The following is a 25,470-nucleotide window of genomic DNA, read 5'->3' as shown; positions in this document are numbered from 1 at the left end:
TAGCTTTCGGGTCATTGGGTCATTGCCACAGAAAGGGGCAATAACTCCCGGTGTTTCCATGGTGATGGTAAACTGACCTGGCACACTGGTGGGTGTGTCTGATTGGAAAGCTGCTCCCACCCCAGCCCTGTGTTAGCTAGTCCTCAATATGGTCTCGTGTCTGAGACCCGCCTCTGGAGTTGAGTCCCACCTCCTGCTTCAACCCTACTCTGCTATCCATTATAACTGTAACCCCAGCACTTTGGGAAGCCAAGGTAGCACGAATTATTTTTCTCGTTTTCAGAGGAAGAATCTACACCTTATTAAAAGTTGCAATTAGTAAATAGCTGACAATTCAAACTGTGTTGTCCAAATTCTTAATCTTAATCTAAGCTTTAAACCATGTTAAGAGATCGAGACCATCTGGTCAACATGGTGAAACTCCGTCTCTACTAAAAATACAAAAAATTAGCTGGGCATGGTGGCGCGTGCCTGTAATCCCAGCTACTCAGGAGGCTGAGGCAGGAGAATTGCCTGAACCCAAGAGGCGGAGGTTGCGGTGAGCTGAGATCAAGCCATTGCACTCCAGCCTGGGTAACAAGAGTGAAACTCTGTCTCAAAAAAAAAGAAAAACCATGTTAAAATATCGCCTACACTGAAACTTAAGAAAGAAAGCAGACCAAATAAAACAACTATTTGGGGATGGGGTGAGAGTGAGGCAGAAACGATATTAGGGAATTTTTATACATTCACACGTCCTCTTTGTGGAAATACAGAAAGACAGGAAAACATCTTGTAATGTCTTGAGGAGACAGAATTATGGACAGTTCCCTATCCCAAAACTCTCAACTATACATAAAATTTTGAAAGCACATGTGTTATCCATTATTCCAAGGAAAACCCAACACATATTGAGGCCACTGATGCTTCATGCCACAGCTCCAGGAAGGCTGAGGACCAAATATTTAGCATAATTCTTCATACTGTGATTCTTCTTGGCTTGGATTTTCAGGAAATTGAGAGCATTGCTTTCTCTGAAGCAAAATAAAACTGTTTTGGATAAAGTTAAAGACAGATGACATTTAGAGTGATAAGCAGAGCTGATATATCCATGTTCAGCCAGTACTATCTACATTTAGAGTGAATGAGAACCAAAAATTTGGAATGGTTTTATTAACAACTCATCACACTATGAGAGTGTGGGGTAATATTTTGTATGTGATATACCAGCTGTCTACAGAGTTAAGCAAACCCAGAGATCACAGACTTTAGTCTCCTGTCTAAGTTCCAAGTAAATGGTCTTCAGGGAGACACCAACAATAAAGGCTGAGAAAATGACATGGTTCCTCTCATCAGAGCTCTTTTGGCTTCCTCTGATCACTGCTGCTCCCTGTACTCACTATCAGTTTGATTTCACTGGATGACTCCATAAGTGAAGTTGGAGCTTGTGAGTCATGATTGAGACTGACTTGGTTGCTCTCATTTTCTGCTTCTGAGTCCTCCTATTCAAGTATTCTCAAGCTTGGTGTCTGTCCTACTTTAAATAAGAGGACAATGGGGCAGCTGACATATTTCCTGCAGAGACTGTGCCGCTTCTTGGTAAATCACAATCAGGAAGCTGCTGACCGTACTTTTTCTTCTAAGGGAAGGAAAAAAAAGAGAGAACCATTAGGATATGTTTGAAAGATCTAAAATACCCAAAGAGGAAGAGCTGTGTAGGGTTGTGGCAATAGAAAAGATAGTATGGTTTACATGGTTTCCATTACATAACCCTATCAAAGCCATTACCCCATAAGATCAGTCCTGAGGGGAGATCGAATTTAATAAATTCCAGTCTAAACAGGCAAAAAATAACTTACATGGCATTCTTAATTGGAGTCTTCCAGAAATTAAGAGGAACCTGATTTGTGAAATCTTACACATACCCAACGTATGTAAACTCTTCTTGCAAATTTCTGGAAACATTTATTACAATCTTTCGTTCAGCAAATATTCACTTCCTTTCCCCTTCCCACTGTGGGAAGAGGAGACTTTCCAGCCCATTGCTGTTGGGCTAAGCCATGTGACTTTCTTTGGCCAAAGGAGTATTAGCAGATCTAACATTGCAGAGGTCTTAAATTTGTTTGTGGGTTTTGGCCTGACCTCTTATGCTTTGGTAATCTACCATGAGGATATGCCCTGGGTATTTTCTGCTGTATCCATATGTGTCCAAAACCATGCAGACATGGGGCAGACGTGAACCCATTCACAACTTGGATCCAGTCCAGTCAGATCCACAGCTTGATGCAGAACCACCCAGCTGAGCCCAGCCCAGCCACAGGCAGTCTAACTGCAGTCAACCACAGACCCATGTGCAAGAGAATAAACATTTTTTGTTAGCCGTTGGGTTTTGGATGGTCTCTCAATGGTCAGTGTGTCTCCCTGTTCTTCTCCTCTCTCATTCCCCCTAGTTCTAATTCCCAAAGCCCCGAAGTATGGCAAGCTTCTCCTTCAAAGGAGAGAGGAGGGAGAGCAATATGATGAAGCAAAATCAGGATCTTCTTTAACACACATCAGGAAAAGGAAAAGGCTGGAATTATTCATGTATTGATAATTTCTAAACTGTGACACCTGTGATGTTAGCTAACCTTTGAGAGGCTTGGTGTTAAACCCTTTATAAACTTGAACATATTTAATCCACCGGATAGCCTAAGAAGTCAGAATACATGTCACCATTTGGTAGGAAAAAAACCCTAAGGCTTAGAGAGGTTACGTATTTTGTTAGAGGGTGCCAGAGCTAGGATTTAAATACTCGGATTTAGGCAAATCCCAATAATTATTGAGCGACCTAGGCAGTCAACCAGTCTTGAAATGAAATACCATTCTTTAATGCAACAAATTGGCAAAGATTACGAACACTCTAATACTGAATATTGGCAAGAATACCAGAGAGACATCTTATAAAATACAGGTGAGAATGTAAATTGGCGCTAACATTTTGGAAAGTAATCTGACAATATTTATCAAGAGACTGAACATTTGCATATCCTTTGAACCAGTAATCCCACTTCTCTGATTATATTCTAAGGAACTAATCAGAGATGCAGCCGAAGATTCAAGTACAAAGTTGTTCTTCAAGACGTTGCTTATCACAGTGAAAAATTGGAATCAACTGAAATGTAAAATAGTTGCAGGATGTTTAAATAATTGGTATTGCTACATGCTGGAACAATATGCAACCATTAAAAATTGTATTTCAATGACAGGAGAAAAAGTCTGCAGTAACTAAGTGAAATAAAATCAGGATATGGCCAGGCGCAGTGGCTCATGCCTGTAATCCTAGCACTTTGGGAGGCCGAGGTGGGTGGATCACCTGAGGTCAGGAGTTCAAGACCAGCCTGGCCATCATGGTGAAACCCCATCTTAAAAAAAAAAGCAGGATATAAAACTGAATAGAAAGTGTGATTCTAGTTTTAAGAATGTGTTTGTTCATCTATATACGTGTGTGATTGTCAGATAATAAAATAATAATAGCATCATGCATTATTTCGGCATAATGTTTTTTGTGTTTTTTTGTACCTTTTCATGATTTCTCAATGTATTGAATAAGCAAGTGTTACTTTTGTAACTAGAAAAATATACTTAAAATGATTATTTTTAAAAACAGCAGTTTTTATCCCTATACAATACAAGCAGTACGAGGACAGGTCTTTATCTGTTTTGTTCACTGATAGTGTTTGGCTCCTAGTATGCATTCAGTAAATATTTGTTGAGTGAATGAAAGTTATGCCCTGTGGTGTGTGCAAATCTATTGTGTGTGTATAGGTTATCTGTGGTTTCATAAATAACCGTCCTCAAAACAGCAACCATTGTAATAGGCTCATGCATTCTGTGGGCCAGGAGGTCAGACAGGACAAAGTGGGATGTCTTATCTAATTCCATGCTATCTGGAGCCTCAGCTGGGAAAAATGTGTGTATTACTCTGCACTTGCTGCCATAACTATATTTTCATTGATTTATTGATTCATGTATTTTATTTAAGACAGAGTCTCACTGTCACCCAGGTTAGAGTATAGTGAGTGGCACTGTCATATAGTGAGTGGCACTCTAGTGAGCGGCTCACTGCAGCCTTGATCTCCTGGCCTCAAGTGATACTCCCAGTGATCCCCCCACCTCAGCCTCCCAAGTAGATGGGACTACAGGTGCGCGCCGCAACACCCGGCTAATTATTATCATTACTTTCTGTATATGTGGGTGCCCCACTCTGATGCCCAGGCTGCCTTGAAATCCTGGGTTGAAATGATCCTCTCACCTCAGGCTCCCAAAGTGCTGAGATTACAGGTGTGAGCCACCATGCCTGGCCTGGCTGCCCTAACTATGGCTGTCATAAAATGAGTGGCTTAAACAACAGAAATTTATTTTCTCACTGTTCTGGCTGCTGGGAAGTTCGTGATCAAGGTGGTAGCCCATTCGATTTCTGGGGAAGGCTGTCTTTCTGGCTTACAGGGGGCCCCTTCTTACTCTGTCCTCATAGAGTTGAGAGAGAAGGAGTTCTCTGCTGTCTCTTCTCAGTAAGACACCGATTTTATCAGACCAGGTCCACTCTACCCGCTGTCATGGCCTCTTCTAACCCTAATCGTCTCTCAAAGGTTCCATCTCCAAATATCATTTTTTGGGGATTAGGGCTTTGACATATGCATTTTGAGGGTACACAAACAGCCCATAACAACGTGAACAGCTGAAGGTGACTTGAAATGTTAGCAGCAGAAATAGCCTGGAAAGCCTGGGCGTGGTGGCTCACACCTGAAATCCCAACACTTTGGGAGGCCAAGGGGGATGGATCTCCTGAGGTCAGGAGTTCAAGACCAGCCTGGCCAACGTGGTGAAACCCCACTCTGTAGTAAAATTACAAAAAATTAGCCGGGCGTGGTGGCAGGTGCCTGTAATCCCAGCTACTCAGGAGGCTGAGGCAGAAGAATCACTTGAACCTGGGAGGCAGAGGTTGCAGTGAGCTGAGATCGTGCCACTGCATTCCAGCGTGGGCAACAAGAACAAAACTCTGTCTCAAAAAAAAAAAAGAAAAGAAAAGAAAGGAAATTGCCTGGAGGCTTCTTCCTTCATATGCCTGGGATCTGGGACAGGATGACTCTGAGGCTGGACTCAGCTGGGACCACTGGCTGAACCATCAGCACTTGCCCTTCCATCCAGCCTGGCCTTTCACATTAGATTTTGCATGAGTCCACAGTAAACCTTTGCTATGCTAAGCCACTAATACTTTGGGTTGATTGCTGCAGTGTAGCCTACCTTATCCTGGACTAACAGAATGATTTTCAAATACACAGCTATTTAATGTAATGAGATAAATCCTGTTAGCCTAGAGGCTAGCCTGAGGAATGTCTTTCCTTTCCACTATGGGCAATCTGGAAAGCTGAGCTTCAGCTCTGTGAGACACGTGAGATACGCATAACACGGACCAGGGTGCTTGCCTTGTCATGCCATTTATAAGCAGTGTGGCCTTGGATAAATTACAGAATCTTTCTGAGCCTCAGTTGTTTCACCAGTAAAATGGGAAGATGATTATAACACTTATCTCAGGATTGTGAGAATTAAATGTGATGAGGTATTTATTATATGGCAGTGGGTACAGCATAAGCACTTATTAAATGTTAACTGTTATATTACTTATATTATTACACAGTCCACAATCTCTTAAACTGAAGGCTAGGATGGTGTCAACTATGCACGGTTAAAAAAAAAAGGCACAGTAGCTCCTGCCTGTAATCCCAGAACTTTGAGAGGCTGAGGTGGGTAGATCATAGGGTCAAGAAATCGAGACCATCCTTGCCAACATGGTGAAACCCCGTCTCTACTAAAAAAATACAAAGAATTAGCTGGGTGTGGTGGTGTGCACCTGTAGTCCCAGCTATTCGGGAGGCCGAGGCAGGAAAATTGCTTGAACCCAGGACGTGGAGTTTGCAGTGAGCCAAGATCCACCACTACACTCCAGCCTGGATGACAGAGCAAGACTCCATCTCAAAACAACAACGAGGACAACAAAACCAGTTGAATCAGAACATCCAGAGAGAAGATTGAGTCTCTTTTGAGTTTGGTTAGGGCTGAGAGGCAAAAGGAGGCTTTTGAACTCCTAAAGCCATAAACCAGAAGTGAGGAGAAAGGCCCCCAGTTTTGATATATTAAGTATCTACTTATGTATACACCACCCGGTTCCATATAAAAAGAGAGAGGAAAGCAGACTTCATGCCATCTAATCTTCGGCAACGAAAACAGATGCTAAAACAAGGATGGGAGGTAAAATAGAAACAGAAAGTAGCTCCCAGAGAAATCTTACCACGGGAACCTCGCTGCAGACTCTGGCTGTGCGGTACACTCTCCAGCCGACTGTGAAAAAAGTGCAGCGGTGGTGGTTACACAACATCGCAAGGTTGCACAATTCAGGTTCTTCGCCATCCAGTCACGCCATTGCCAAGACGCGCTCCCAAGGGAGGGACCGGGAGGCACGCCGCTGGCAAAGGTGACTTGAGTAAGGTGCTGGGTGTTGTACTTAGCACTGTGCCATAGGGGCTGAGTCACCCCACAGATTCAAGGTGTGGCTGCCGGGCCCCCTGCTAGGGGGAGGGCGGGGAGACCCGGGGAGGGAGAAGGAGCCCATTTGTGTCTTTATCACCATCACTCCAATTCAGAGGAGAGAATGTCTGAAAAAATTCTCTCTAGCTTGCACTTTTTAGGCGGTTTAATTTTTTATTGTTGAGTGGGAACAATGAAACAGAGCAGTTTCCTGTTTCTTGGCCCCAACCCCCCACCACCGCGGAGGAATTTGAGTTTAAAACTGCCGGAGAGGAACATTTCAATTCTATAAATTAGCTTCACTAAAGATGCTTAAGCGTTTATGAAAACATTCCCATTTTACACTCAGCTTTATAAAATCTTAAAGAAAAAAAAATCCCAAACTGCCATGTGAAGCTAAGCTGGCAGAGAGAGCGATCTGCTCAGTGCAAATACCCCAACAGCTTTACAAATGAGGAATATGGAATCAGGATTAAGGGCAGGCAGATCATTTATCAGTGACAAAACAAAGATTCTTCGCCTCTAGACTCAGAGTCCGCGGAGATTCTCATGGGCTACATCGCATGCCCCAGAAGCAGTGCGCAGTATTAACTCATTTATACCCACATTAATTCTGGCAGCAGGGAACCCACGGTGCCTGCCTCGGTGCCCAGAAGAGCTTTTTTGGTGTAAAACAGAGCCTGGCTTCAGGGAAGTCCTGAGTTTAAACCCTGGTTTAGTTACTAACAGGCTGCTGACGTTGAACAATGGAAGTTATCATTGGAAGACTTAGTTTCCTCCTTTGAGCACTGGAGAGAATAATAACATGCAGGCACTCAATAAGGGATAATTTCCCTGATATCTTCACTTCTAGACACACAGAATGAACATAACAAAACTACAGAGTGGTTGCATCGAATGTACATTTAAATAAACGTGTTTGGGCACACACTCCCATTCCCACCACGAAAAAGAGAGTGTGCTGAAGAAAGAAAACGAGACCCCAGTTCTTTTTACTCCTATATCTACTTTTCTTATTTGTCGGATGATACCTGGGCCTTCTATGCCGCTGAGAGACAAAAAGGTCACAGCCGAAAGCAAAGAGAAACTGATGACATTAATTTTGGTTTCTGATTCTGAGGGTTTAGGTTTAGGAATAATTTTGACTCTTGGCTTTATAGAAATTTCCCCTTAAGTGTTTACTTTAAAATCTGTGACTTCCCCCCCCCACCCCCCAGTCCCCTTAAACAAACACACAGTTCTAATTACTCTTTTAACCTCCAGGCAGCAGGGCACAGAGGAAGGAAGACTGGCGTTGTCTGGCTGGGGGACCACAGTCGTCTAAATTCCAAGCCCCTTCAAAGAGATTAGAGCCAAAATGGAAGTTCTTGTTCACTACAACTTATTAAAATGCTATACTTGTCTCCAATTTTTTTCTGCCTAATTTGCATCTTTTCTGTCCTTCAAAATTAAGTGGTCACCCCAATGGATAAATATCATCTCTGAAGCAATATTCTAAGCAGTGCTTAGAGATTAGACTTTCCAAGGATGAATACTTGATTTAATAACTGTCATTGCCAACTATGCATTATCACTATTTGCACAGTTTTACCTTTAATATGACACATTTATTTTCACGGCATTTCATTATAGTCTCCATGGACAATGGCTGGAGCAGAGAGGAGTTCTCAGGTTTTTTGGTTTTTTTTTTGAGACCACGTTTTGCTCTCATTGTCCAGGCTGGAGTGCAATGACACCATCTCTGCTCACTGCAACTTCTACCTTCTGGGTTCAAGTGATTCTCCTGTCTCAGCCTCCCAAGTAGCTGGGATTACAGGTTCCTGCCACCACGCCCAGCTGATTTTTTGTATTTTTAGTAGAGATGAGGTTTCACTATATTGGTCAGGCTGGTCTTGAACTCCTGACCTCAGGAGATCCATCCCCCTTAGCCTCCCAAAGTACTGGGATTACAGGCATGAGCCACGGCACCTAGCCTAGAAATTCTCAGTTTTAATGCTTGTTTAGTGATATGCTGGATCAGCACTTTCCTTTTCTTTTCTTTTTTTTTTATTTGAGACAGAATCTTGCTCTGTCTCCCAGGCTAGAGTGCAGTGGTATGAGCTTGGTTTAATACAATCTCCAACTCCTGGGTGCAAGTGATTCTTCTACTTCAGCCTCCTGAGTAGCTGGGATTCCAGGTGCATGCCACCACACCCAGCTAAGTTTTATATTTTCTGTAGAGATGGGGTTTCACCATGTTGGCCAGGCTGGTCTCTAACTCCTGACCTCAACCAGCACTTTTCAATGCAACGTTCTGGGATGCTATGAGGCTTCTCTATCTGTGTCGTCCAGTCTGGTAGCTCCCAGCCACATAGAGCAATAGCACTTGAAATGTGACCAGCACAACTGAGGAACTGAATTTTAGAAGTATTATCTTTAAATAATTCACATTTAAATATAATTATCACATGAGACTACTTGCGACCATATGGCACAGTGAAGTGCTAGACTCTACCCACTTAGGACTTGTGTTAGACCAGTGCTGTCCAACGGAAATGTCATGCGAACAACATAATATCATTTCGTTTTTTCTAGTAGTCACATTAAAATAGGGAAAAAGAAAGAGAGTGAAATGAATTTCAATAACATTTTATGACTGACTATTCAAAATATTATCATTTCAACCTATAATCAATGAAAAAATTAATGAGATGTTATACATTCCTTTTCTCATGCTAAGTCTTCAGCATTTGGTGTGCCTTTTATAATTATAACACATCTCAATTTAGACTGGCTGTATTTCAAGTGCTCAACAGCCACATGTAGCTAGTGGCTAACATATTGGACAACACAACACAGATCTTAGCCAGCCTGAGGCTAACTTTTCCACCTAGAAAATGAGCATGCTTATAGCAACAAGAATCAAAAACACTCTTGTCTTTAACTCAGGATGCTAAACAATGTTAAACATAAACACCAAACTTGCCGTATTTATTTTTACTAAAGTATACATAGCTATGCAAAATATTTGGTGTTTTCTTTCTAAAGATGCTTCTGGTTCTCTTGCTTTGAATTAAATTCACTAATTTCACCATGTCAATATTTACTGCTAATTACACAAGAACATCTACAACTTAAAGAAATGCAATGTGAGTGCGTATCATAGAATTCTTAAGCTCGGTGTCTACTAATTTCCATATCAATAATTTCCATTAGTGTAATGGGACACAATAGAAGCTGCTCCTGGAATAAAAATGGGTAATGAAGAAAGCAATTATAGAGAATCATTTGGCAGCAAAGTAGGTAACCAATAAGCCAATGACCTGATCAATGGGTATTAGATACATTAAATGCAAAAGATGATCCTGAAGTGTCCATTAGCAGAAATTCTACAAATAAATTACCTAAGAATAATCAATACAGCCTGCTGACAATGTAACCTATAATAGTGGATTCAGAAGCAATTTCAAAAATGTGCACTGCTCACACTTAATGTCTTTTCTACTTTTACTCTGCAAACCATACCTCCCCCAACCCCCATCTTAAGTTCCCTCTTTAAGGCTTTTTCTATATTAGTTTGTTGTTTCATTCTTAGCACGTAGTAAGAAAAAATGGAAAAAGACAGTTATGTGGGTTTTCTGTCTCTCCAGGACACACCTTGATGAAACATGATCAATATTTGCTGATGGCTTTGAAGACAAAACTATGATGTTCCAGCCTTTGCTCTTAAAGGTAGAAAGAGAGGAAGCTTGTGAGAAAGTTAGCACGGGGGTGTGTAATGGGGGGGGCACCAGTTGTAAAGATTGAATGGTTGCCTATTAAACTTCGACAGGAAATTTGTTTTGCCATGATTGTCCAGAATGTCAGCCTGGCTCCTCACTCGAAAGAGAGAAATGAAATACAATTCTTGTGCGCTGCCAGACTAATCAGCATCATTCCTTCCACTTTACAACAGTTTATGTAGTTTGATTTTGTATGCCCAATAAGTGTTTACACATTACAAAGTTTGTTGACTGGGAGAAGACAGGATAATGATCTTACTATTATATATTATTTAACTGGCATTAATCTTTCATTCACCTCTCTTGCAAGAGCAAGATTTTTCTTTGCTCATGAGAGCTATCAGGAGTGTGCTACATACGTGCTTTGCTCACTGGTGAGAGGCTGGCCCTGCCGCCAACAAGCTTGATGCCAGGATACAGGCAGGAAACCCAGAAGCCTCTTCATGTCTCTTCTCTTTTCACCCTTCACAGTATGGCTGGAACGGAAGCAGAGGCCTAACATCTCCTGAAGACCTACTATGCACCCACCAGGCACCACGCTAGGCACAGGAAGATAACATCTAATTTTATTGACATCTGTTTTCACAAAGGCATTGATGGTGATTTTGAGCATAGAGAGAAGAAAAATCCTCCGCCCTTTCCAGTAGCAAAATCCTGTAATCCCAAGATTCTAGAAGAAAATGTCAGCAGGGCCCTTTGGTATTTTTTGTTCATAAGGAAAGAAATTAATCTCGGGGCGGTGAGGTGGGGTTGTTGTTTGCTCTTCTCTAACGCTAAGGCAGTGGTAGTTCTATTACTAGGTGCCGGGATTAAGCCGCTTAAGATGAGGCTAGTAAAAGCCAGAAACATTATACTTTCCCAGCAGTAAATAATATTAGGTCTCAAGAGCTAGAAGTTCTAGAAAAGGGAAAGAGCCCTTTAGTTGCACATGTGAAAGTAAGTAACATATCAATCATTTTTAAGAAAACTTGTGCAATAAATATTAATATAAAAGTTGATGTTAAAATAGGATATTTTTAAAAGTAAAACCATGACTCATACAAACAGAAAATGACTGGATGTCAAATATTTTATTTAACTCATTAATTAATGAGGAAAACAGTAATATGTTATAACAGGTTCAAAGGCAATCAAAGAGTAGATATACCTATGGGCAATCGAGAGTGCCAACAGCTGAGTGTGGTAGCTCACACCTGTAATCCCAACACTTCAAGAGGCCCAGGGAGGAGGACTGCTTGAGTTCAGGAGTTTGAGAATAGCCTGGGCAACATAGTAAGACTCCATCTCTACCAAAAATTTAAAAATTAGTTGGGCTTGGTGGTTGGTGCCTGTAATTCCTAGCTGAGGCTGAGGAGGGAGGACCTTTTGAGCCCAGGAGTTCGAAGTTGCAGTGAGCAGCTGCAGCTATGATCACACCACTGCACTCTGGCCTGGGTAACAGAGTAAGACCTTGTTTCAAACAAAACAAACAAAAAAACACCCAAACAAAAAAAACAAACAAGAATGCTGACAAATTTGCTTAAGAGATGCAAAAACTGGCTTGAGGGGGAATAATAGGGACAATGGTCAAAATTCATTGCATATTGTGGTGGCCACAATTCTAAGATTCCTAGCTCTTAGTGTACATGCCCTGCTTTTTTTTTTTTTTTTTTTTGAGACTGCAAAATTTCTTTCTCTTTTTTTGAGATGGAGTCTTGCTCTGTGGCCTAGGCTAGAGTACAGTGGTGAGATCTTGGCTCACTGCAACCTCCGCTTGCTGGGTTCAAACAATTATCCTGCCTCAGCCTCACAAGTAGCTGGGACTACAGGTGTGCACCATCACGCCCAGCTAATTTTTTTTTTATTTTTAGTAGAGATGGGGTTTCAGCATGTTGGCCAGGCTGGTCTTGAACTCCTGACCTCAAGTGATCTACTCGCCTCGACCTCCCAAAGTGCTGGGATTATAGGCGTGAGCCACCACAGCTGACCCCCTGTAGAATTTCTTCTTGAGTATGGACAGGACTGTGAGTATGATGGATTTCATTCTCATGATTAGGTTACATCAGTAACCTTCACAAAGGTGAAGGGAATTTGCAGGTGTAATTAAACGTTTGAGACAAATTAATCAAAAGGGAGATTATCCCAAGTAGGTATGACCTAAATCAAGCAAACCCTTAAATGAAGAGATTTAAAGTAGGAAAGATTCCGCTGATCTTTGAGAGGCAAACTGCCAAGCTGTAAAGGCCACGTGGTAGGGAATGGCAGTGGCATCTAGAAGCAGAGCACAGCCCATGCTGACAGCCAGTTAAATATCAGGGACCTCACTCCTTCAACCACAAGATGAATTCTGCCAACAAAACACACTTAGGAGAGGAACCTAAGCCTGGGACCACACCATTATTTCAACCTGCTGATATCCTGGGCAGAAGACCCAGTTAACCTGTGCCTGGACTCCTGAGCCACAGAAAATACAAGGTAATATGTATATGTTATATCAAGTAGCTTAGTTTGTGGTAGCTTTTTAAAACAGCAACAGAAAACTCATACACATGTCCATGGAAAATAATCACTTGTATTGCAATCAGGTGCAACTTACAAAATTGTAAAATTGCTCAAGGCAGTGAAAGGTGCAGCAATTCCACAGAATCAAACACCCTGGAAGATTGCCCAAGACAGCATGTAGATTTTCATCGAATGTACTCAGCAATGTATTTGATTCATTTCAAAGTCCTTCCATACAGTGAAGAATGTTCCATTTAGTTAAGTGCTTGTTTCACAGATAATATTGCTTTGTTTTATTTTTATTTAAAGAAAACTTTTTCCCTGAATGGATTTTAGACTACACTTTGTTTTTTAGACATGTGAGGGGTTGGCAGGGGCATGGCTGGCTTCCAGGAGAGTTGCAGAGTGGAGACGCAAGAAGGCTTTAGAAACAACCAGGGGCCAGGCTCAGTGGCTCACGCCTGCAATCCCAGCACTTTGGGAGGCCAAGGTGGGTGGATCACCTGAGGTCAGGAGTTCGAGACCAGCCTGACCAACATGGAGAAACCTCATTTCTACTAAAAATACAAAATTAGCTGTGCATGGTGGCCTGTGCCTGTAATCCAAGCCCCTTGGGAGGCTGAGGCAGGAGAATCGCTTGAACCTGGGAGGCGGAGATTGTGGTAAGCTGAGATCGTGCCATTGCACTCCAGCCTGGGCAACAAGAGCAAAACCTGGTCTCAAAGAAAGAAAGAAACAACCAGGAGGTCTGAGCCTCACTGCACACCACCAGTCATAGCTGAGAAAATGAACTTGGGAAAAATGGGACTGAGAGGTTGGCATTCTATGTGCAGTGAATGCTAAGGTTGATTTTATCCATTCATCTATGTTCACTCAACAAACAAATCCAGTTACCTACCTGGGGAAGAATTCTTTAGTAAAAATAAGGATAGCTAACACATACAAGCTCTTACTATGCATTAGTCATTGTTCTAAGCACTTTATTCATAGTAACTTATATAATGTTCACAGTAACCCAGTGAGGTACATACTATTATTATACCCACGTTATAGATGATGAAATAAGCAGAAAAAGCCCCACAGCTGGTGAGTGTCAGAGTTGGGAGTCACATTCATACAGTCTGGGTCCTAGCACTCATCCTCCACATGGTACCATCTTTCTAGCAAGGATTTCTTGAGCCTGGACGTCAGCTGCATCTGCTGGTATTTCTGAAGTATACCTTACTTTGCAATTTACTTCTGTTACCCCAAAGCTTCAGTATCGTCCATAGTAATCGTCCATCTTTAGCCAAACTACAGGAAATTAAAAAATTCTCACATTTTCCTATAGCCACAGTGTGTGGGCATGCCGATTGTACACAAAGTAAAACTAAGAGTTATTTTACTATCCTTGCAAATCTGTCACCCATTGAAAAATGCATCTTAGCTAACCTCTGAGCCTTATTTCTGCTTTCCTTTTGAAGAAGTGTATTTTCTCCTCCTTGTGTTGTGTCTTAGAAACTATGCTGCTCATCTCCCTACTGGGATTCAACCCCGGACACAAGCTCTGTGGTGGCAAATACCCTGCAGCTGCCTGCAAACAATAAGTAACACAAAGGATGACTGAGGGTTTCAAATTTCCTGTTTACAGCCTCCATCCAGTGGAGATCTCTCTGGGAGAAATGTAAGGCTGGCAGCAGATTAACAAGGGTTCAGTTATTTTACAAGGGAGAACAATGGTTCCTCTGACCACTTTTGATTCATTCCATCCCTGGTTTCCATGGAGCATCAGAAGAGGATCTATGTGTGTGTCAATAGAGTGGCCGGAGAGAAGAGGCCCAGAGCAAACAAGGAAGGAAGCATCCGCCTGGTGAGTATCCATCGAAAAGAGAACATCAGCAGCACTTGGGATCCAGTTCCTGTGTGGGTGGGCTGCTCTGCCAGGGGAACGATGATGTGTAGAGTGCATAACACAGTCCCCACTCTACACTCTCATTCTTCCTTCCTCAGGAGATCTCCCCCCTCAATTCTGTTACCTTTTCAGGCGTATTCCTGTCTCAATCCTTCCCCTTTTATTGTGGCTAGTTGGAAATGCATTGTAGGGAATCATATGTGCCTGCTGAGCTGCCTCTCAGGAGAAAACAGTTAAAGAATTTTCTTGGATTGGCCCTGGAAGTCGGGGATACTGTGCCAGACATCTGTTCCTTTATGGCTATCCAGAATCTAATCCTCCTCCTTTTGACAATTCCACCATCCCTTCTTCCTTCTACCAGGATGACTCGCCCTGGCCCAGGAGTAGGGCATGTGATTTAAGTTTAAGCCCATCAAGGCATTGCATTTCCTTGGACTCCAATGATTGGCTTATTGATAATCATGTGACTTAATTAGAGCCAATTAGAGACACAATGAGACTTTTGCTGGGAATTCTGGGAAGGAGACTCTCATTAGATCCTTGCTTGACTTGAGAGGTATGAGGTTGGAGCAGCTGTAGCCATCCGCATCTATTGAGGGACACTGGTTTGAGAACACAATCAAGTCAGGACCAGAACAAGCGGGAGGCTGGATCTTGAGGACAGTGCTTGAGCCCTCGAATCAATCAGTCTGAAGTAAGTCCTGATTTCAGACACTGAGTACATGATTCAGTAACATTTCTTTGAGCAGTATCTTAGGTTGGATTTTCCGCTTCTCACAACCAAAAAAGTTGTCCATTTCCCACTAGGGAAAGTTAAGCGGAAGCTCAAAGAACAAGAGCCACGCGGAGGGGGGGGAGGTGGGGGTGGGTCATTTCACAGCCATTGTAGCAGGAGTGGGCCTCGGGAAACAGAGCTCTCGAACACCAAATGGGGAAGGAAGGAGTTTATTATTATTATTACGGCCTGGAGCCCAGCGATGGTTCCAAATTACCCAGCTCGTCCAACAAAGGAGGGTTCCGCCTTTATATAGGCTTGCACTCTAGATATTACACGTGAAAGAATCTTAGGTTTACAGCCTTAGAAGTCAGGAGAGAAAGGGCTTTGGATTTACAGCTTTAGGACTTACCTGTGAAAAGGTTTCTGGGTTTACAGCTTTAGAACTTACATATGAAAGGGTTTCGGGTTTACAGTTTTAGGAATCACATGTGAAAAGGTTTTTGGGTTTGATCTTGTTTTAAGTAAAAACAGTGTCATACCAATCATGTTATTTACAGGAAGGTAAATTCAGGAGGCACCAAATGGCCAGTCTTTTCTTCTATTGAAATGCATTGTGGAAGTTGAGGGAGAAGTTGACCCCAGATGCCTGGGTCTCCTTCCTCATCATCAGCCAGGAAATCTATTCTCAACTGAGGCTGTTGTCCCTTATCATGAAAAGGCAGAATTTGCAATATATGCTTTTAGAGCCATTAGCTTTTCCATTCCTGTCAATCGAAAATCCTGACATTTTTATGGGCAGTGGGGAAATCTGTCAGGTTTATTGCTCATATGATGTTAGTCTCCCTTAGAGTGAACGCAGACATGGGTTGATTCCTCAATAAAAGTCATCCGTATCCATTTTTGGTCACCATGCCTTTTAAATGCTTATGTTATCTCAATTACACCATCTTTTTAGCTAACGGAGGGTCCATGAACACATTTGGCCTGGGGGCTCTGAAACACATGAATCCTGCCTTTGGCTGGCCAGCCCCATTTTTCAGCTGTGCCTTCACAGGAGCAGTAAGTAGCACTTTATTTTTAGAGAGAGCTTTGGCGAAAAACCGTAATGCAAATTTGAGCAGTAGTGGATCTCATGCTTCTTGCCTGTTGTGGTTCAAGTGCAAATTCTCAGGAATTACCTGTTCAACATTCTAGTTCCATGTCCTCTGCCTCTGGCTGATGCGTATTGGCTCAGGTATTTTGTGGTTTGGTTTTCAGCTATCTCAGAGAAGAAAGGGAAAGCATTTTGTCACCTTTGCCCAGAATACTTGCCGAATGGTGGCTACCCAAGTCCTTTCAAACTGAGTGAAAACCTATTCTTAACTGAGGGTATTGAACCTGCTTCCAGGTGGGAGGAGGAATGTGTTTCCAAGGAGAGAAAAAGTGAATGAGCGGGGAGAAGGGAAAAAGATGAACTAGAGCTACCCTGTTATTCTGGCCACAAGAATAAAGAGAGAAAAAGAGAGGCTATACCTATGTTATGTGTGCTGTATATCACCTTATTTCTGTTGAAAGTTCCACCTCTAGAAAATACAGGCCACCGGCAGACTCTAATCAAATCAATACTCTCAGAGCAGAACAAGGCAAGAATTAAAAGGAGAAGCAAGAGAATGTTTGCAACCTGGTTCTTTTTTTTTTTTGAGACGGAGTTTCGCTATTGTTACCCAGACTGGAGTGCAATGGCACGATCTCGGCTTACTGCAACAATTGCTCGGTTCAAGCAATTCTCCTGCCTCAGCCTCCCGAGTAGCTGGGACTACAGACGCGCACCACCATGCCCAGCTAATTTTTGTATTTTTAGTAGAGACGGGGTTTCACCTTGTTGACCAGGATGGTCTTGATCTCTTGACCTCGTGATCCACCTGCCTCGGCCTCCCAAAGTGCTGGGATTATAGGCCTGAGCCACCGAGCCCGACCTCAACCTGGTTCTTAATAGTGGGCATTGTAAGGTAATGCCAGCCGCAACAGCAAATCATCTCTAAAATTTCAGCAGCCTACCCCAATAAAAGTTTATTTCCTGTTCGCATAACAATCCAACGTGGGTATTTCTTCCAGGCAGGCTGTTTTCCCCCACTCAGTGATTTAAGAACCAATGTTTCTCCAATCTTAAGGCTCCACCTTACACCAGTGATTTTCAATTTGAACTCAATTTTGTAATGCCCTGAGGAGCTTTATGCTAACACATGGGCCCCATCCCCAAGATATTCTGATTTTACTGATTTGAGTTGCAGCTTTGGCATCAACATGTTTAAAACACCTGGAGGGGTGTCTAAAGTATAGCCAGTATTAGGCGAGGGTGTTGCCCTAGGGCAGTGGTTCCCAATGTGTGGTGCCCAGACCAGCACATCTGTAACATTTGGGAAGTTGTAAGACTTGCAAATTATCAGGTCCCAACACTACTGAAGAAAAACTCTGGGGGTAGAGCCCAGCAGTCTGTATTTTAACAGCCTTCCAGTTGATTCAGAGGCATATTCAAGTTTTGTCTTGTTTTTGAGATAGGATCTTGTTCTGTCATCCAGGCTGGAGTGCAGTGGTGCAATCAGGGCTCACTGTAGCCCTGACCTCAAGTGATCCTCTTGCCTCAGCTTCCCTAGTAGCTGGGACCGCAGGTGCACACCACCATGCCTTGCTATGTCTTTTTCTTTTTTTTTGGTACACAGGTGCACACCACCATGTCTTTTTCTTTTTTTTTGGTAAAGATGAAGTTCTCACTATGTTGCCCAGGCTGGTCTCAAATTCCTGGCCTCAAAAATTCTCCCACCTTGGCCTCCCAAAGTGCTGGGATTATAGGCATGAGCTACCATGTCTAGTTGGCAAAGTTCTTTGCAACCAGGTGGAAGAGAAAAGAGGACACATGAAGGAGCATAACTGTTTTTTAAATACCTTGGACTAGAAGTGACCACATGGGCCCAGCCAGATTCAGAGGACTAGGAGATGTGACCCTGGCTGGGCAGCCTGTTCCTGCAACGATCATATACCCTTGAGTTGTCTGCACTGACTCTGAATTCCACACTGAATCAAGATTGAAGGAAAAGGAAAAATAATTTGAATTCTAGGTATAATATAGATGATTAGGGCTCTTAGGCCCTAGGAGTTCAAGACAAAACAAAAATCTGCAAAAAGATACGCAAATTACTTGTGTTGATGTAGGATAGATGAGGTTCATTCAGATAAATTAACATATAAAAATTGCACAAATTTATAAGCAATGTGCCATGCCTTATAATGTTAGTTTTTCATCAAAGTGATAGAACCTCTGGGGTCCTCATTCTGACTAACTCTCCTAGATGCACCTCCTCCCCCTTCCTTCCTAGCAACAGCTCAGCAGCAACTCTGAGGCAAAGATAGAAGATTGTGCCTCTGTAGGGACATGACCATTTCAGAAGTTAATCCATAAGAAATTTGTCTACTTGAGACCCTTGCTATGTGATGATGAAGATAACAGAGACCTTAAAATTTGGCAGTTTGAGGCTGGGCACAGTGGTTCATGCCTGTAATCCCCGCACTTTCGGAGGCCGAGGTGGGTGGATCACGAGGTCAAGAGATCGACACCATCCTGGCCAACATGATGAAACCCCATCTTTACTAAAAATACAAAACTTTGCTGGACGTGGTGGTGGGTAACTGTGTTCCCAGCAACTTGGGAGGCTGAGGCAGGAGAATCACTTGAACCCGGGAGGCACAGGTTGCAGTGAGCTGAGATTGTGCCACTACACTCCAGCCTGGCGCCAAAGCGAGACTCCGTCTGAAAAAAAAAAAAAAAGAATTGAGCAGTTTGATTCATGTTCATGTCCTGGCTTTGCCATTTCTTTCCTATGTGACTTAGGGTGAGATAGTTACCCCCTCTGAGCCTCATTTTTCTCGTCTTTGAAAGAGATAAAAGTCCTGGCTTCTGGATTATTAGGACAACTACATATGATAAAATGGGTAAAGTGCTTAAAAAATGTCAGTGTTTCTAATCCCCCTTTCTTTTCCTGCACTCAGGGTGGGAATACATTTATAGAACACATGCAGGTGAATAAGCCAGATTCTGGTCTCCGTTCCAGGAGAATGCCATTTGGGGGAATTTTGGCTGCAGTGTACGGACATAAAGAATTTGGGTGATTCTTATACCCAACAGACCACATGTAGGAGATGCATTCACGACGCTTTGATCTCATCTGAGGGGTGGCTAAGTACAACCCATTCTTAATAAAGCTATTTATAGTGAGAAGCGATTTGGGTCAGGCCTGCCTTTCCAGTCTGCCTCGTTGGCAAAGCGGTAGGCCCCTGACTTCTGTCTGTTATGTGTTGTTTGTGGTTTCTGTCTGCTCTGACTTTGGGGGTGTGTTGTCTTTAAGACTAGATGCCAAGGAGATAATATGGCCCAGAGAGCTAAGGAACAACCTGAATGCCTGGTGAGTTTATACTGTCTGTGACAGTTCAGAAAGTGACTCAATTAGCCAGTGGTTCAGAGCCATGAGAACCCATGAACACTTCATCCATTTGAGGGTAGAGACCACTCTGGCCACTTGAACAGTTAGTCTATACACCAGCCCCTTGAAAGGTAAAGGCTGGGGCCAGGCGCAATAGCTCGCACCTGTAATCCCAGAACTTTGGGAGGCCGAGGCAGGTGGACTACTCTGAGCTGAGGAGTTTAACACCAACCTGGGCAACATGGTGAAACCCCATCTCTACTAAAAATATAAAATATTAGCCGGATATGGCAGCATGTGCCTGTAGTCCCAGCTACTAAGGAGGCGGAGGCAGGAGAATCTCTTGAGCCTGGGCTAGGTGGAGGTTGCAGTGAGTGTGCAGAGATACCACCACTGCACACTCCAGCCTGGGCAACAGAGCGAGACTCTGGTAAGAAAGGGAAGAAAGGGAGGAAGGAAGTTAGTTAGTTACAGGCTAATTCCAGCTCCATGATTCTTTATGAGGGTCAAATGGCCAGGGAGGATCTGGTAAGGGAATAAGACCAGACGATTACACCAATTTTGTGCGTCAAAAAAAAAAAAAAAAAAATTAGTTCTCAGATATTTTAGATTCTGGATTTCAGAGTCAGCTCGGAACAATAATACAACAATGACAACAGTAATAAGCAGTAATGAAAAGCGCTTATGGGCTGGGTGTCGTGGCTCATGCCTGTAATCCCAGCACTCTGGAGGCTGAGACAGGTGATCACTGGAGGTCAGGAATTTGAGACCAGCCTGGCCAACATGGTGAAACCCCATGTCTAGTATAAATACAAATATTAGCCGGGCGTGGTGGCTTGTGCCTGTAGTCTCAGCTACTCAAGAGGCTGAAGTGTGAGAATCACTAGATCCCTGAAGGTGGAGGCTTCAGTGACCCAAGACGGTGCCACTGCACTGTAGCCTGTGCGACAGAGGGAGACCCTATCTCAAAAAAAAAGCAAGAAAAGTACTTATAAATACATGTATACATGCTTTCTAATTTACAGAACATTTTCATATAGTGTAAAAAGGTTGATCCTTTCAATTTCCTGGGAGCACCATACTTAGTTGGAGATCATTTGGTGGCAAGGTAACGGTTGTATGTGTTATAGTCAGATGACACTAATCCACCTTGCTAAGTCATACAGTCCTGTATCTAAGTGGTGTTTTTCTGCCTAGTCTTGATTGGAGCTAGGGGTTGGCAGTCAATCCTTGCTGCCAAGTTTTGCGACATGGTTAGGATTGTGTGAGTTCTGCAGAATCCACATGAAAGGTAATTCCCATTCCCCCTCCTGCAGCCTGCCCTTAAATTTACAAGGACATATTTATAATATGGAGTCTCTGGATATTGTGACAAAATTGTCACATATCATTAACACAGTTTAATTTTGCAACTTGTGATTGGATAATTTGATTTCATTGCAAAGTTTTTTTGGCAACTGCATCAGCATCTTCCCAAAATATATTAGAGTTGCCATTGACAGATGGTTTGATATGGGTCCAGGGAGGCTGTTGACAGATATCTTAAGATGGATCTTACTACATTGACATTGACGTATCTGAAGAAAGTCCCATGGGAAATGTCTTCATAGGCCTGGCGGTTGACAGAACAAGATGGAAACCCTTCAAGAAAATTGCCAATAAAGACCGAAAATAGGCATAGCTTTCCCGACGTAATTCGGCAATATATATCGAGTCTTAGAAATTCATACCTTTTGACCCTGTATTTGTCTTTTCAAGTTTTAGCTGCTGCTCAGGCATGTGTGCAAAGATTTATGTATAGAGACTTTCATTGCAGCACTAAACATATAATGGTGAAGAACTGGAAATCACCTAAAGTCCTACAATGTTGGGCAGTTGAAATACACTAGTTATATTTATAACTGTGCTTACTATGATTTTAAAACTCAGAATAAAGAACTCTAGGGTGGTCTAAGTTTTGTAAAAGGAAAGAAAGACTGAAAGGAAACATTTTCCTTTTTTTCTTTTTTATGAGACAGAGTTTTGTTCTTGTTGCTCAGGCTGCAGTGCAGTGGCGCAATCTCAGCTCACCGCAACCTCTGCCCCCTGGGTACAAGCGATTCTCCTGCCTCAGCCACTTGAGTCACTGGGATTATAGGCATGCTCCACCACACCTGGCTAATTTTGTATTTTTAGTAGAGACAGGGTTTCTCCATGTTGGTCAGGCTGGTCTCGAACTCCCAACTTCAGGTGATCTGCCGGCCTCGGCCTCCCAAAGTGCTGGAATTACAGGAGTGAGCCACAGCGCCTGGCCAAGGAAACATTTTCTAAATGTTGATAGTGACAATCTCTGGGTGATAATATCACAAGTACCTTTTCATCATTTCACTTTTTGTATTTCCAGTGAACTTCATGTGAGGGTGTTACTTTCATGTCAGAAAAACAAGGCCATTTTAAATGTATGCAAACAAGAATTTATGAAAAATTTTAAATAGAGAAAAGGATCAGCTATAATCTATACAGCTGTTTTAACTGTTATATTTTAGGCTTTAAGGACATGAAAATTTTTTATATAGTCAGAGAACACCTATTGTTTTGTGTTCTGTCCTTTACCGTCTAAATAAAAATAATATACACAAAAAAATCTGATGAACCTGGAAAATTGTGTGCATATATATACATGATATAATATAAATATATATGAGATATTAATTTAATTGTTTGAAATTTGATAATCAATGTATGTAGGTAACTCTCCTAATCTGCTCTCCACAACAGTTTAACTTCTGCTCTTTCTAGAGCTGAAATACTACTGTACCCTTAAAATCAGGGATCTAGAACTAACTGCCTGAATTCAACTAATTTAGCAATTTTTAAAATATACAAAATATTCTTTAAGAACATAGAATTTAAACTTAATCCATGGGAGAGAAAGAATAATGGGTTTAAAAGAACCCAGTGGGTGAAAAACCTATTAAGCCTTGGGAAGCAGCAACAGTAGTGAAAGTATTTCTGAGATAGATGCAGACATGAAATTGAAGGTGACAGTACAACATAAGAGGCTGCGGCTAAGGCTTGACTCGATGTCCATAATGACGGTGACCTCAGGAAATTTAGAACAGTAAACAACGCAGAACCTGCAGTTGTATTTTAATAAGGTCTGCCTCATACAATTCCAGTCAAAATACCACTTTCATCAGAATTATTTTCTTCCATGAAATTGCATAGGAAATATGGTATGAAATTACTTGCCAAGGTCAAGAAAACTCATAATCTTGATGAGGGGGAAAAGGAATAATTATGCCTCCATTTAGACCAGTAATTCTGAACGGGGGCAATTTTGCCTTTCCAGGAACCTTTGGCAACGTCTGGAGACATTGTTGTTTGTCACAACTGAGGAGGTGAGGGGAGTGCTTCTGGCATCTAGCAGGAACATTCTACTGTGTGCACAACAGCCTCTGTGATGGTTAACATCCAGTGTCACCATGACACTGGATTGAAGGATGCAAAGTATTGTTCCTGGGTGTGTCTGTGAGGGTGTTGACAAAGGAGGTTAACATTCGAGTTGGTGGACTGGGAAAGGCAGACTCACCCTCAATCTGGGTGGCACCATCTAATCAGCGCCATCATGGCCAGGATAAAAACAGGCAGAAGAATGTGAAAAGACTAGACCAGCTGAGTCTCCCAGCCTACATCTTTCTCATGTGCTGGATACTTCCTTCCCTCGAACATCAGACTCCCAGCTTCGGGATTATTGGACCTTTGACCACCAGCTGAAGCCTGCACGGTCAGCTTCCCTACTTTTGAGGTTTTGGAAGTCAGACTGGCTTCCTTGCTCCTCAGCTTGCAGATGGCCTATTGTGAGACCTCATCTTGTGATCACGTGAGTCAATACTCCTTAATAAACTCCCTTTGTATATACATCTTCCTATTAGTTCTGTCCCTCTAGAGAACCTAGTCAGTAGTGCCAAGGATGAGGAACCTTGGTCTAGACAGTGACAAATGATCTGGGAAGAAATAACTGACTGTACGAACCCTGCCATTCTGCTCTCTGGTTGGGGTAGTGAGGGTAGGATGTGGCTAGGGGAACTCACTTTTTCAAGCCTCCCTGTACTAGATCCAAGACCAGGTGGAAGAGGATGGCTCCCAACTCCTGATGGCCAACACCTTACTCATCTCTTTCATAAAGACAAAACATTCAGATGTCATAACATCTTGATTTCATTGGAATTTATACAGGCAAAACTCCTGGTTTAGCAGACTCTTTTCCTCTCTCTTTAGAGAAGTAGAAAGGAACAAAATACCAGAAGGAAAAGGCTCACTTCAAGAATTTCAAAAAACCTGTCCTAGGGTTGAGTGTGAATTCTACCCAATCTCCTGTTTCCTTTTTTTTTGCTTTTTCTGGATGATGGGAATTGGGGTCCAGAATACTTATCCTGACCCTCAACTATCAGACAAGCATTAAAGAGCAAACTGCTTTTTAAGGCAGGAAACTCAAGTCATGCTTTTCAGAGATCTTCAATGGCAAGTGTTGAAGTGAAAAGGATTTTCTGCTTAATTCTGAGATAACCTGGAATCTCCCATTCCCTGGGCATTTTGGCTAATTGGAGTTTTCCTGTAGTCTGCATTCTTTAAGATATTCTTGAGATTGGCAAGGTTTACAGGAAGGGCTACTGACAGCTTGAAACACTCCGATCCAAATTTCCCTTTCTGCATTTCATTCCCGTAATGTTGGAATGTATTACAAACAAACGGGTAACATTTCTTTGTACTATAACAATTCAACTGGCTGGCTGTTTTTGTTTTTAATGTGAAAACATAGAAAACATTCAATGGGTAGAGAAGAGTTAACTGGCCTACAGAACAGCAGTAGGAGAAGATAAAAATGGTGGTTCTCCCTTGCAACCTGTTTCAGATGGGCAGCTCCGCATGGCTGTGTCTGTTTTGGAAAGTTTGACTTAAAACATTTGCATGATTGTTTTGCTAGGAACGAAACACATTAAGGTAAATGCTTTTGCTTGAATCCCCCTAATCTCATTGTGACAGGTTTGTATCTAGCCTGGTTACAGCCAGGACTAACTCTTCTCTGACATTCTTGCTAATTGGCAGCAGCAGCCAGTGTGTGAGTTGGAAGATGTGAAAGATGGAGAAAAACAAAAATAAAACCAAACTCTAAAACTTCAGCCATCTTTAATTAGTCAAGAAAAATCAACAGCTTGAGAATGTACACCTACTGAGACAGTGAGAAGGGATGGCTACAAAGTGTTTCTGTGTCTGAGTATCTTGTGCCCCTCATTTAATCTTCCCTGGCTTTTGTTTCTTCCACCTTTATAAAGTGTCAAAAAATGTTATCCTCTTTTTTACTAGAGATAGCAATGCTTAATTTAGAAATTTAAAAAATGCAGAAATACCCTTAATAGATCTGGTGCTAGAAGATCATTCTCCCTATCTGTCCTTCCCTGATGATAGAGAATATCCTATATTGTGAGAATAAACCAGAGTCAGATGTCATTCAACCAGAGTCTACCTACCAGGATGGTTAAAGCACTGTTTTTCTTCTGTTTAACAATGTGAAATAGTGAAAACATCATTAACTTTGATTCTTCTGAGACCTGGGTTTAAAATCTTCTGTGGCTTTCTAGC

General features: G+C 42.3%; 2 long non-coding RNA genes across 2 annotated transcripts in view; one reads left to right on the top strand and one right to left on the bottom strand.

Moving 5' to 3' along the window:
• Nucleotides 1–717: 717 nt before the first annotated feature.
• LOC103796282 (uncharacterized) lies at nucleotides 718–6,361 on the bottom strand. Its single transcript, XR_624007.6, has 2 exons — nucleotides 6,308–6,361; nucleotides 718–1,618 (listed from the first exon to the last, which is right to left on the bottom strand). It is a non-coding gene; the product is annotated as an uncharacterized LOC103796282 (long non-coding RNA).
• An 8,165-nt stretch (nucleotides 6,362–14,526) lies between these two features.
• The window catches only part of LOC118145483 (uncharacterized), a 196,318-nt gene continuing 185,374 nt past the window's right edge, over nucleotides 14,527–25,470 (top strand). The window contains exons 1-2 of the long non-coding RNA XR_004730612.3: nucleotides 14,527–14,634; nucleotides 23,180–23,710. This is a non-coding gene — a long non-coding RNA (uncharacterized LOC118145483). The remainder of the gene's footprint in view (nucleotides 14,635–23,179; nucleotides 23,711–25,470) is intronic.

Source organism: Callithrix jacchus, chromosome 10, assembly GCF_049354715.1.
Source record: "Callithrix jacchus isolate 240 chromosome 10, calJac240_pri, whole genome shotgun sequence".
NCBI lineage: Eukaryota > Metazoa > Chordata > Mammalia > Primates > Cebidae > Callithrix > Callithrix jacchus.
The sequence above is the reverse complement of the archived record's forward strand: the minus strand, read 5'-3'. Positions and strand labels throughout refer to the sequence as shown.